General features: G+C 45.9%; 1 pseudogene; it reads left to right on the forward strand.

The window, feature by feature from the left end:
* The first annotated feature begins 6957 nt into the window (after nucleotides 1-6957).
* The window catches only part of LOC124509864 (small nuclear ribonucleoprotein Sm D2-like), a 44350-nt pseudogene continuing 36615 nt past the window's right edge, over nucleotides 6958-14692 (forward strand).

The raw sequence follows: 14692 nt of genomic DNA on the forward strand, positions 1-14692 counted from the left end.
CCTAAAACCTCTGATCAATATCAGATACCGGTGGGTTGGTAGTGACCTCAGCACATCCTGGCAAGGAGCTCCCAGAAGTGCTGGAAAGGAAAGCTTCTCAGTCTCTTTAACGGAGGGAGAACAGTGACCAGCATGCTTGAGGAAAGGAATTGAAAATCTAGATTCTGTGGGAAAACCTTGGAAAGGGCAAATATGACCGTCAGGCGCATCCTCCGTGCCACATCCCGGCACCCGGGATGGGTTCTCAATGAACACGGATCGGCTCTAAGACACAATTCCAGGCTTACCGCTGTCCTCCCACCATGTTTATGAACACCCTAAACACCCCAATGCCCAGACAGCCTTTTTTTAGATTCAGTCCTTACTCAGCAAGACACGCATCTGGCAGCCGTGGCCTTTGACACAATACACTGAAAACCAATGATGGTGAACCTTCAACATCTCCCAGGGTCAAGTTGGACTAACTTGTATCAACAGTAGCGCGGAGCTACTGGAAGCAGGCGGCATCCAAGTTGGACCCAGTCGGCCTGCCTGCTGCTAGGAGCCATGTTGTCGCAAACACTCCTGTTTACATGAGAAAGAGCTCCATATTTGCTTGGCAAATAATTCAATACAAATTAGAACATTCAGTTCCAGTTTGGCCTGGTAGCCTCATGTAGACAGGGCTAAAACTTTAGTTGCCTTTTATGAACTACCAAAGGGGCCTAAGATACTAGGCCTAACGGAGACTTCCATGTGGTCATAGAATTGATTATCCCGGTTGGAAGCAAGAAGCTTGAAAGTGCACCAAAGTGCATGAAAGTGGAGAGAAGAAGGAAAGGGGGTTGGGCGGGAAGCTTCCTTAGCCCTATAGAATTCTGGACCCCAGTTCTTAGGGCCTGTTTCTCACACCAGGGCAACCCCAGCATCCACAAGAATTCCACGAAATACGCACCCCCAGTACAGACTCATGCATTTTCCAATTCTTAACAATTCACAGATAAAGAAATTAAGATCCAGAGATTTTAAGTGACTTGTCCAAGACCACAAGCTGCTTGGCGGACATCTTCGTATCTCAGTCTCAGCCTCTTTCTACCACAGGACAATCTGAGGGGAAAGGGAGAATCTTCCACAGCCTGCTACAGATGTAGCTGGTTATTAAGCTTCACAGCTTTCATACTCCTGACTTGAGACACAGTTCAAGGTCCGAGGGGAGAATAAGGTTTGACTTCTCTTAACTGAAGCTGTGATTCCTCTGCCTTTTGCCAATCACGGGGGGCATCAAGTCTCCAGACTGTGGGCAACGGCAGGGACCTGGGAGCTGCTCATCTACGTTCTAAGAGCAGTCGCTTGCCGGCCTCTGAGAAGGGCTGGACCATGAGCCTTACCTTCTTCTGCAGCGTGGGTGACATGCCCACTTGCAAACATGAAAGAGAGAAATTTCCAGAATGTGTGTGAAGTAATGTTGTTGAGATTTTTAGCCAGTTCCTGTGCATCAAGGGTTTGGAATCTCTCCAGGCCATTGGTATTACTTCTTCTGGCACTAAAGAAGGGAGGAAGGAGAGAAGAAAAATCCTAAAGAAACACGGCACGGATGGCAAAAATCAGGAAAATAAAAGAGAAAACTCGGCCTCCAGAGAAGTGGCAACACTGATGCAAACATGCTGACAGAAAAGGCTTAAGTGGCTATCTTGCAGGGTTAAAAAAAAAAAAAAAAAAAAAGTCCAGTGATGGATCACCACGCCGGCAAATGTTCCACGGTATTGAAAACAGAGCTAGCCACAAAATCATTTTTTCTCCAGGTTTTTTGTTTGGGTTGGAGGACGCAACATCAAGGGCACTTTTGGAGGAGATGTGTGTGGCGAGGCAAGGCAGAGCGCCGGCTCCCGCAGCAGCCTTCCGGGCTGATAGCTGCTCTTCTGCCCTGCTCTCCCCACCACACCCTCCCCTCTCCCCAGGACACAAGAAGATGCCTTGCAACCTCAGGGAATGGACACCCCCCGCAAGCACAGACCTGGGTGAGTTGAGCAGTCAGACCCAGGGCGTCCTCTGACTGGTTAGCCTCAGGCTGGAAGGAGAGCCTCCGAGAGGACGTGCACCCACAGGCACTGTGTTCTGACACCTGCCTTCATGCAGGTCAGAAAGAGTGGTATCGGGCTCTTTCTAAGACTTTTGGGGGCACTCTTAGAACGAAAGGGGCTCCTGGCCCCTCGCTCAGTATCCCCACCTGATTTTCCTCACACTGCATCAAATTAGCTTTTGTCCCGATTCTAAGTCACACCCCAGGGAAAAATGAACGATGCGTTCCTGCCTTTAATCCGCTGCAGTGGATTTCAACAAATATAGGGTGCCTACTATGTGCAGATTGCTGTGCTAGGTTATCTTGGAGGCTATAAAAAAAATGCTTGGCATGTGTCTTGCCCTCAGGGAACCCTGTTGTAAGCACAATGAGTTACTGCAGCCTGAATGCAGGGGGCACTGAGCTGCAGGAGATCAGAAAGGCCGGATGGAGAATGACTTCATGAATACTAGAGATAAGGGAGCGTGGGAGAAGAGCATCCCAGGAAGCAGGCACGGCAGCAGACAGGTGCTCAGAGGCGGGAAAGCATGGAGCGGCCCTGAGCGGCTGAAGCCCAGGGTGCACGAAGAAGGGCTATCAGCCAGAAGAGGTGGGTCAGGGCTAAACCTAGTAGTCTTGAATGTCAGACTGAGAAATCTGGACCGGAAGGAAAGGAGACTGGAAGGAAGGAAAGGGAAGGGGCTGTAGGAAGGAAAGGGGCTGTAGGCTAAATCAAATCAGTCAGGTGAAACAAAGAAATAGTTGTGAATGAGAGCATGTCCAAGAGTTCCCTTGAAGGGACAAACTGTTGTCTTCCTTTTCATTCAGTGTTTCGTGTCACTGTGCCTCCGAAGGTTCTGTACAATGGAAAGAAAACCAACATCTGGGCCAGACAGATGTGTGTTCAAGCAGTGATTCTAATATTACTTAGCTCTGGACCTTTGGGCAAGCTTTGCAGTTGGTATGAATTAGCTCACCTTCTGACGTATTAGAAGCATCACATCGTCCTCTTTTTTCCAAGTTGGATGAAATGTGCCTCTGGATCTTCACCAGCAGGCAAGAAATGTATTCTCTGTAGTACTTGGGGGTGGGGGAAGGTGAGGGGATGAGCTGCCCCTCCATGGGCATGTTCACGAATCTTGTGCATCCAGAGAACATGCGGAAGGGCCTCTGTCCTTTGGTCGTCTCGGGCAACCCGAGTTCTTAATGCGCGAGTCTTCATGGTCCATCTGGAGGTGGTAGGCTCCATTTTCTCCAGGCCAAGCTTATCACGATCATCTTTCACTAGAGATCCCCAGACATGGCCGTGGAGGGTGACCGACTGCTTTACTGGGGGCTGCCAGGGTTTCCAGGAAGCAAGTCTTTCAGTGTTAAAACCAGGGAAATAGGGTGCGTGGGCACCCTGCTTGGCACTCAATGTCCAAACCAATGGCATCCCCATGCCACCCCATGGGATAGCTCTGTCTACCCAGAGCTCTACTGGGGAGCAGGATGGGACTCATACTACCCTCCCATCGGTCTCTCAGAGCCGATTCTACTTCTTTAAACCAAAGCCCCAACCAGGGTGAGGGATTTCTTCTTAATACCTGGAAACTTCTGTTTTGGGCTTTGAAACAAAACAGGCATCAAACAACTCCAGAAGCACAAGAGTCCAGAAGTCTGAACAAACAGGCCTGACCATTCTACCCATAGGTAAGAGGAGGAAAGTGTAGGGATAAAAGCAAAGGAACAAATTACTCACTTATTCTTCTCAGAGATCAGTCAGGCATTCGGCCAAAAAATACACACTGAGCCTGCACTCTGCCTACTCTGAGCCTTGTGCTAGGTGCTTGGCATGCCGTGGGGAGGTGACAGACAACAGCCCTCTCCTCACCGGACTTGCATTCTGTCGTTACTCTGACACAAGAAGGAAGCAGGAAGAAATCCCTCAAAGCAGTTTCCAGCTGCACACTCGATCTCGATGAGCCTCAGTTACCTCATCTGCAAAGTGGCGTGGCGCCAGATGCGATAATGCGTGGAAGGCCCTCGCCACACCGCTCTGTCGAGCCGGCGTGCCGCTCCCGGCTGTCCAGACTTGCTTCTTGAAGCTACAGACTGCTTTTCTTTGATGCTTCCTTCAATTTCTGCTACGGTCTTGCTGTGTTCTGGAAGTCTTTGGATCATGGGCTCCATGGCCACATTCTTTTTCACGTTATCTCTTGTAATTCCCAGACTCTCCGGCACGACAGCCAATATGTGTAGGCTACACAGTTAGGCAGAAAGTGAGAACTTGAACCCGCGTCTTCCAATTCCAAGCCTGTACTTTTGTCCCATGTCATATCACCCTCTGGTGGTTCCTCTGAAAGACCTGTTCCATTTGCCCCCTGGCCTGGAGCTCTCGGGTTAGAGGTTAGGGTTACAGTTGCAGAGGCTGTGACCGAAGACACAGTGGCTTGTATTAGTCAGGGGAGGTTCACTGCTGTAACAAATCTCCCCAAAACCTCAGTGTCGTGATTCAGTAAAAGTTTATTTCTCCAGTAGGACTGTCTGACAAGGATCTATACAATCATTCAGGGCTTTTTCTGAATCTTCTAGGGTTTTTGTGATCTGCTGCATTCAGCCTGCACATCAGAAAAGAAAAAGGGCCCAAAGGATTATACCGGGGCTTCTTAATGGGCTAAGCTCAGAAGTGGACGCACATTCTATTAGCCAGAACTCAGTCACATGGTCGCACCTAACTGCGAGGCATGCTGGGAAACATAGCGTCCAGGAGGAAAAGGCAGTGGGGTTCACTGAACACCCAGAAGTCTTTGCCAGAGTGGGCAACAGGATCTGAATGGCAGCAGTGTCCCAGACATGATCAACTCATGGAACACTCCATCCACAAAATGGAAGTCTCCAGAGATCACTTCCTTTGCAGGACTGTGGTGAGGATGGCGGAATGCACACAGAGCCCCAGGGCCAGTCACGGAGGAGGCGGAGCGAGGGGTCATGACACAGACATGACCTCGAGCTCCCCTCACCAGCTTTAGGTCGTATGATCTCTGTGAGCAGAGAACCACATCTCAAAAGGATAGACACGAGCAGTCCGTCTCTCCTCATGAGAGTAATAAGGAAGCTTATCTGAAATGAATGCTGTCTCAAAATCCCAAGGTACACGGGCACCAGTTTGCATTCAGAGAAGGAGACCATGAGCACACCAGAAACACAGCACTGGGAGAAGACCAGAGGAGCAACAGGTGAGCGCCTGCAAAGCGAGCGTACTTCCCTTCCAAGAGCTACCTGGGCGGACTCCCAGTGGCCCTCTACCGCCTGACCTATTTCTGGAAAACTGCCAACAGCTAGGAGTTTTGAAACTTTAATCTTATTTTAGAGACTAAAGCAGGGGTGCCCAATTAAGCAACCGACGGGTTAAGTGTCAGTGGGTTAAGTGTCTGACTCTGGATTTGGGCTCAGGTCATGATCTCACAGTTTGTGGGATCGAGCCCCATGTCAGGCTCTGTGCTGACAGCATGGAGCCTCCTTGGGATTCTCGCTCTCGCTTTAAATATATAAATAAATATATATAAATAAACTTTAAAAATATATATACATAAATATATATATAATATATAAACTTTATATATAAAAATATATATAATATATAAATATATAACTTATAAATAAATAATATATAAATATATAAACTTTAAAAATATATAAATAATTTTATATATATAATATATAAATTTATTTGTATATAATATATAAATATATCTAAATAAACTTTATATAAATATATAAATAAACTTAAAAAAAAAGATTAAGGCAGTGGTTCTCAAACCTGGCTATTTATCAGAACCATCTGAGGAAATTTTCAAAAATACAGAAGGCAGGCCCAAATATCTGAACTGCTTTAAGTTTCCTGGATAATTCTGAGGTAATCAGACTGGCACTGTTCCATTAACTTCATTAAGAACCATTATCCTACTGTATGAAAAGAAATCCTGAACACTTTTTTTGACATACCTATTTATCTGCTTTATATAATTTGTTAAATAAAGCGAAACACCGCGTATAATACCTTCCAGAGTGTTGAACTACACAAGCCAGTGCACCATAATGTTAAGTATAGACACTTTAAATTTGACAGATAAATGCGTGAATGGAGACATAGGGCTGCTCAGAAAGCAGAAGACTTCCACTAGACTGAGTGATTTATCATTCACCCATTCAGCCCATGAGCTGACAAATTATTATTGAGCCATTTGCCAGGTAGTGTGCTAGGCTCTAAGAATATACGTATGAATGGGAAATCATTCCTGTATTTCAAGAAGGCAAAGAAGAAAAGTGATAGCCAAGCTTGCTTCCTGAAAGTACCCGGAACAATGCACTTGAAATTGTTAAGTTTGTAACATTGTAATTAGGAGCGTACGCAGCTCCATATGGGAGGGCCATACTTCTCTCTTAATCACATTTCACCTCCCTGGAGTTAATTTGTTTATTCCATGGTGAATGGTCTCATTATTCATTGCAAATAATATAATGCTGTATCAAAGGCTACCTCCTCCAGGAAGCCTTTCCAGATCACCAGAGCCAAAAATAATAGTTTCCTATGTGTTTTATTTGTTTTAGGTCACACCCTATCCTTGTATATTTGTTTTAACGTCATCTCCCTCCCCTTGTAGTGTTGACCTGTTTGAATGCTGTTTTCTTCAAAATATTTTCAGGGGAAAAATCCATTAAAGTATGCTAGACATCTAGCACTTTCCCAGGACCTGAGTGCCACCCATGAGAGCAAGCGTGGCAGCCTGATGGCTGCACCCTTGGCCACCATATTGCAAGTGCCGGCCACCAGAAAGGGCGCTACCATGCCACCCTGCAGTGGGTGTGACTTATCCAACATAACCTTTATCTCTGGCATCTGTTTTATGTGTACAGATCCACAGTTTTGACATGTAATGACTGAGAAAAGGTCTGCAAATTATAGTACTGGAAAGAAATACACGAAGAGTAACATGATGTATGTTGAAAGGTAAGTTTTGGAGCAGCTGGAGAATTCTTCAGGGAAATGGCCATGGATGAGAAAACAGGGTAAAAGTCAGCAGGCGATTAAAGATTAGTGGGAGTCCTTTGACATAATGAGGGCCCTAAAACATCACCGTTTCCTGAAGGGCTGCCGGACAATTGCATGAATGGGCCCGAAGGAACACTGCAGGTCACAACTTGAGAGAATCTGGAGGGTGGAGAGGGGCCATTTGCCAATGTACAAAAGAGAGGTTGCAATTCTGCAAGGATTGTGCCATAAATAACTCTTCTAGCTCCGAGTCAGAGTTCCCATTTCCAAAAGGGCATCAACCCTGCCAAACAGGACAGGTATGACTATTTCATCCTGCTGAACTGTGAACTAACTCTTTTAACAAAACATTCTGTGGCCCGTTCACATTTGACGTCCTAGGGACTCTACTAAGAGAGTCATGCCATTAAAATGAATGAATGAATGGATGGATGGATGGATGGATGGATGGATGGATTTCTAAATGAAACAGACCACTCATCATCCCCGACATGTCACTTAGGAAAAAAAAAAACAAAAACAAAAAACTCCCAAGTTCTGAGCACAGATCATTTTTGTCAGCAATCTTCCAAGTGTCAGGGCCTCTCCAGAGGAGACCAGCAAGACAAAGAATGTTGGGCTGGGGATGAATCAGGCTCGAACTGTGGATAGAGGCTCACGCTTCTCACAGTCTGACTTTCAGGGATTATCCAGAGATAATCGGACAGTCTCTAGGTTCCCAGGGAGGTCCCATATTCAGTTTAATGAATGAGAAGAATTAGGGGAAATGTAGGGTTCCTCCAAAGGAGTAGGCTTGTCCAGGCCAGAGAACAGAGTGCTTGGAAGTTCTGAGGAGACAGTGAGGTGGGAGTGGGGGAAGCAGGAAGGGGCCGGTGCCGGTTACTACGGAGCAGCAGCTACACATTGGATGGGCTTAGACTTCACAAAAAGAGGACCGGGCTCATCAGCCCATTCCACAGCTCTGTAAGCACAAAATCGTTTGTATTTGGTTTGGAGAAGGTGTCCTGAAAAGCCAGGATGGAGATTCAGCCCACCCTGCCCACAGAGACATAAGCACACACCACACCAGGGGGTACGCCCTGAAGTCGTGCACATCCAGGGTGTCAGGAAAACCCTACCTAGTGGATTCGGCATGGTGGCAAGGGATTCTCCACGTCAAGCTGGGACTTTGCTGTATTTGCTCCTAAGAGACTGCCTCCCCTATGCCCCTGTTTGCCAAAGCCTGCAAGGCTGCCCTGCCTGACTGTCCCTAGTCCAGGGGAGGGGAGGCTGGTGTGGAATGGGGGAGACCCTGTACCAATAAACCAGAAAGGAGATTCAGAAACTCATCCCTCCTCACCTAGGCAATGCAGAGGACTTACAAAGAGAGCACCACCCTGCAGGGTGCCTAATAGGGCATTACCCCACCCTCCAAGAGGAAGGGAAAAAAGGATTGGCAGTGAGTCTGAGTGTGGCCCAGGTTTATTGTTTGATTTTCCTCTCACTCAACACACGCGCGCACACACTGCGGAGGTGGCGAGGGTAGAGAGACCAACGCTGGGCACCTTTACGGGAAACCATGTGATTTTAGTAGGGTATGAAGTGGGAGAATGAAACGCTATCACTATAACAACTGACATCATACCTGCTCTTGCGAGGGCAACCGTCTTTGCTCAGTAAATACCCTGATAAGCAGCTTGGGGCAGAGAGTGAGACACTGAGCATAATAAACAGATAGCTGTTCCAAGGAGAAGATGAAAGGAGTTTGCATTTCCAGCCCAGAGTGAAGCTCGGCCAGTACTTGGAATGACAGGGTCGTGAAGCCCTCCAGTGGACAGGCACCCAAGACATTTGAAGAATGGGGAGAAACTCAGTTTCAGTGTGAAGTCTGTATTGCTACAATTTCTTACCTTCCCAAACCCCTTATTAGAATCTACTCATCACAAAAATTGCTTTTATGAGTAGAAACTGTGGCATGGAAGAGAAGGCTTACATTTTACATTTAGGTTGATATTTTGTGAACTGAATTTTGTGTTTAGGTTGATATTATGTGACACAGAAACAGCATAAAAGGGACAGTGAGATGATCCATAAACGGAGGAAGCAAGGGTGTAGAGCCGGGACAAAGGAGAAGAAAATAATTCCCCTAGAAATTCACGGTGATCCCGGGGAGTCTTGTGGACTTTCACTAGATGTGGAACTCACGTTTGATCCAACCTCATCTAGATCTCAGGAAGAGAGGACCCAGCTGACAACAAGGTTATGGACTAATAACACATATCTGCATCGGCTGGGGTTCTCTGAGTCGTCTACTCACTATTGTGGAATCTCCAGGTCTTACCTTCACTTGCATCAAGGTCTCCCCAAATCTTTCCAGAAGTTTCTGACATGTATGTTGCCACCTATGCCAGAATATGAACTACCTGCCATCCCTTAGTGACCACTGCTTTTCCTCCTTCCCCCTGGCAGCTGGCCTACCTCTTATTACCACAGGTGTTGTCTCCAGTTGTGTTGTCTCCAGTTGCTGGCCACCCCTGCCCCAACAAAGCTGCACTCCAGTGGAGTCAATTACCGCTCCGAAGTGTGGGGATTCCACATGTTTTGATTATCTGTTTCTGTGTCACAAACCACCCAAAAACTTACTGGCTTAAAAAAACAACTTATTATTTCCCATCATCCTGTGAATGGACTAAGCATTTCTTCTGCTTCACATGGCATCAGGTGGGGCAGTAGGATGACTGGATGATCAAAACGGCCTCATTCGTGATGGCTAAGGGCTTTGTGTCCCCCCAGTGGATCTCACCACATAGCTTCCCAGGATTCCTCACAGTGGAATAAGGCTGTTATTTCTTGGCTAAGTTCCAAGAAAGGTGAAAGAAAAAGCCATAGATCTTTTAAGGCCTGGCCTCACAGCACTATCTCTGTCACATTCTATTGGTAAAGTCCAAAAGGAAGGAAAATATGCTCCACTTCTTGTTGGGAAGGACAGGATGGCAAAGGAAGAAAGTTGTAGTCACTTACCACATCACCCCACACTCTCTCTCTCTCTCTCTCTGACTCACACACACACACACACACACACACACACACACACACACACACTCCAGTTCTGTGCTTGCTTATATTAAATCTCAGAGCAGCCTCTAATTCCAACCTCTTGCACAGTCTGTATGAGAACCACTTGGTCGATTTCTACTGGCAGCTCCCAAATCCTTAGAAACAAGTCCAGGAGAGTCTGGTAACAGGACCAGTCTACTGAATTAATCCTTCCCCTGCCAAGCAGTCTCTTTCTCCCCCAACTCCCTTGCCTTTCAGTCACCCACACTCCCTTCTACGACCAGCCCATTTATCACAGGACTTGTGTGTTCTTTTGAAGATTTCATTTCATTGACTTACTCAAAAAACTGAGTTCACCTTAATCAGAAAGATATGCATGTGCCATCTTTGATAAGGGGTTAACTATGAAATATCTCTACTACTTATCCAGCATTGGCACAGAGAAGACAAGATCTTCAAAGTGTTGTGATAGCCGGAAATCACTGGAAGCTCCCCAACTCCAACTCAGCATGGCAATTCTGCTCTCTGAAAGTGTGGCTTAGCTGCTTGAACCTCAGCTACTTTAGAAAAACTCCCGATGAGTCAAGTTCCTGAACTCAACTGAACTGGTGTACTTCCAGAGTTTTCTTTTAGTTCTGGGAAGCTAAAGAGGGTGAAAAATCCGCCCCCTACCCCCCCCCAAAAAAAAAACAAATCCCCATCATGGTACAGTCTCTGACCAGCCTGTGTCTAGACCTAAGACCAGCAAGAGACGTAGGGAAAAAGAAAAACAGAAAAAAGATAGGAGATGGAATTAGTTGAAGAGGAAGAAGAGAAGTATTACATTTCTAATTCCACCTTGTCCCCTGTCTAGAGAAAGGATAAAGCTGCTCATGCTTCAAAGGCGTAACTTTTCCTCCAGTCCCCACTATCCGCAATTAAGACTTTGACCTTGGCCAGCTGCTAAGAACGGGACCCAAGGACAGTTAATGTTTACGCAAATTAACCCAGAGAGAAGGTTAAGTCTTTCCCAGGTCCAAGCTTCGCCATTCAAACTGCTCTGCTCCCCACTCACCTTACAGAAGAAACACAGTCAAGAATACTTGATAACAACTGAAGGGACAATAAGAAAGTTTCTTTCCATTGTAGCTTCCAGCCAACTACTGACTTTTAGTTTCACTGACTGGTTATGAATATTAAAAACAAAATGACACTATCAGCAAGTGCAGGGAGTTTGTGATAAATTACCGTGTTTGGTTTATGTTGATTAATTGCAATTCCTTATGGAGGCAGGTGGTGGACATTCACGGTATTTCCATTTTCTGGAGATTATCAGCAGATAATCTTCCGGGTGGAAACACAGGAGCAACTCAGAACAGTGAATGGTGGGTTGCTGATTGCTCTGTTATTAGTTCTTCCTATCATCATCCCATAGAAAGGCAAATTTCTAACTCACACGGACGTGGACTTTCATCTGGAGGCAGGAACGGCAAAATAGGTTCTCCTCCAATAAGAAAAATCACGTAGAATAGGAGAAGCACTCCGGGTGCCACACTGTGCACCTCTCTGCCACTGCTCCCGCTGCTAGGTCTGAAGGTCACGTCCTTTCCCCTTCCTGTCTCCCTCCATCGTCCACCCTCTTCTTCACCCATCCGACTCGGACTCTATCTTATCTAAAAGCCTCTCCCCACCCCTCAGATGAGGCAGGCACTGTTCTCTGCGCTCCTTCATTCTCTGTGCACACCCCCACTATTGCACTTACAGCAGTGTGTTGAAGTTACTTGTTCGTGTGTCTCCTGAGAAGAGCAGACTGTAAAGCTCTGTGTCTTCTTCGGCTTTGCACCATTAGATCGCAATCCCCTGCCACATAGAAAGTATCGAGTCTACACTGAACCGAATTACTGCTATGTGACACTCACCATCCTCTTCCTTCTCCTCAATGTTACCAAATAAATTATATTATTACGTCTCATATTCATACGGCTGAATTGAATGCATCTCAGAGAAACTTTGAGCCTACCTGACCTCTGCTCTCTAGAATGAGGTGTGTGAACATTTACATCATTGCAACAGCAGCTCTTTCCTATTCTTTTTTTTTTTTTTTTTGAGGAAGGGAGGGGCAGAGAGAGGGGGATATAGAGAATCCCAAGCAGTTTCCTCACTGTCAGTGCAGAGCCCAATGCAGGGCTCAAACTCAGGATCCATGAGAATCATGACCCAAGGCAAAATCAAGAGTCACATGCTTAACCGACTGAGCCACACGGGCAACCCTTCTACTACTTTCTTGACTTAATCTCTGAATGGCTTTTCCAGTAGGAAGTCATCTACATTCTCTCTGAGTTCCTACTGTACTAAAGGCAGGTGTCTGTGAGATGTGTGTCCCATTTTGGGAATGCTGTCCCACTGCCTGATGAGACCAACTGAGGAGTTGCCTTCATCAACCCGTTACATGTACACTCCCCCACACATAGGCTCATAAACATATAATAAAAATTTCTAACTTTTTCTTTGAAAAGCCCACCTAACGCTTTTCAAAATCCTAAGTACCCTTGATTGGATTTCAAATGCATAGAGTTATTTTTTAATTGCACTCAAAAGAATTATCTTCTGCTTAGCTTTCTGTCAAAGTTGGCCAATGCCAAACTTCAAGGCCCACATGGTTTTGGGCATCTTCTGGTGAGTTTCTTTTCTTTTCTTTTTTTTTTTTTTTAACCTATCCAGCTTTCCAAAATCAAGGGTAATTCCACAAAGGCTCTACAGTCTTTCTGTTGACATCACCAAAAATTAGGATGGACCTTATAGATGTTCTGCATTTGGGTTGAATTATTACAGCCATGTAGATGAGAATCCTCAGATTATGTAAGACGTACAAGTATTTCCTAGAAGGAAATGGTACATGAACACACAGACAGGTAAGGAGGTAGGTGGGCAGATGAAGAGGCAAGCGGGTGAGTAGACGGGTAAATAAGCAGCATCTCCCTACTAACCAGCATTCTGAGATGACTCCCCTCCCTACTAACCAGCATTCTGGTTGACCCGCTGCTCTCTTCTGGCCTGTTTCTAGTTCTCTGAAACTGAGGGCTAGTGGGTCACTACACTCTGCTGAAGGCCTCTGAGTCTCTGAGGTAATCCATGCCTAGCTATGAGGTCATCAGCCTGCCTTCTCATTCCACGCTCCCGTTTTCACTACCATTGTGTCTGTAGTCCCTTCTGACCTCCTCTACGGATATTCCCAGGGGAATTCTAGATCTGCTCACATCTGCTTTCTAAAATTTCATTTCTTTACGGCCCTGGGATTCTAACACTTCTCAGTTGATAGCCCCTTCCCCCACAGGGGTGGGTCACCCTTCAGTCTTCAAATGCTTTCTTCATGTTAACAAGTACCAAAGGCCCCTGACTTCCTTGTTTCCTGCGGCAAATGGTTCTGAAGTGACCTGAAAAGTTCATGTAACTTCCTTACATGCCTCACTCACTGACCTCCAGAGAAGTGGGGCCCTCTGGCTCACCGTGGCTCCCAGTCACCTGTTTCTAATTGCATCTGTCCCCGTATGTGCCACAGGCTTTGATTTCACAGCCTGGGATGAGCGGTCTAGGGAGACTGCCTTCCCCGCCTTCCCCAAACACCTCCAGCCTGAGAGGAGCTGTCACGGATATCCCCTCATTTGATAGTTTTCCTTTTAATATTTATAAACAGGAAAGTATTTTTCTCTCCCCCACTTGAAATGTATATATTCAGTCATTAAAAGGCATTGACATTGCCAAGGTAATGGCCTGCCGGCAGATTTACAACAGGAACTATCTCACTGCCTGCAGGCCTGTGCGTTTTAATATAATTAAAAGGCTTCTGTTTGGAATCTTAGCTAATTAATATTCATGCTTTCCTCCTTCCACCTGCCATTCCCAATTTGCTGTCTTTTAGGAGATTGATCATGGCCCAATTAATCCCACCACCAGTCAAAGCAAACAGGCAGGGGAAGAATGGGGAAAATGCCATTGCAGTGTTGGCTTCTTAATGAGGAAAAAAGCATTTTAACTAATGGGAATCTTCTTCTGGTTCATGAGGAAAGTCAAGGAAGGGTCTCTATAAATACAGGAACTTGGTAGGGATGAAACTGCTGAGCAGGGATTGTAGGTGAATTGCTCACAGTGAAGTGAGTTCAATTTATTAATTTTTAAGTGTCTGAACAAGTTTCATTCATGCCAGAAATCACAGAAGAACAGGAATTTGAAGAGGTAGGTAACAGATTTTTTTTTAAGTAAAATAAAGTGAAAGTGACAATGACAGTAATCACCATTTAGTACCTGAGAAAAGAAAAGAACAAAGAAAAGTGGTTTACCTTTAGGGACCTTTGAGAGCCAATCTGATTCCTGGATATAGTCACATGGTCACTTGATTTTCTTTGTCCTGCCATCCTTCAACACCAAAGCTTAGGGGATCCTGGGTGACTCAGTCGGTTGAATGCCCTGCTCTTGATTTTGGCTCGGGTCATGATCTCAGGGTTGTAAGATCAAGCCCAGGGTCAGGCTCTGTGCTGAGTTTTGAGTGTGGAACCTACTAATGCCTCTCTCTCTCTCTCTCTCTCTGTCTCTCTGTCTGTCTCTCT

Source organism: Lynx rufus, unplaced genomic scaffold (genome assembly GCF_022079265.1).
Source record: "Lynx rufus isolate CCGP_SWC_20201006 ecotype Redwood Valley unplaced genomic scaffold, mLynRuf1.p SCAF_15, whole genome shotgun sequence".
Lineage (NCBI taxonomy): Eukaryota > Metazoa > Chordata > Mammalia > Carnivora > Felidae > Lynx > Lynx rufus.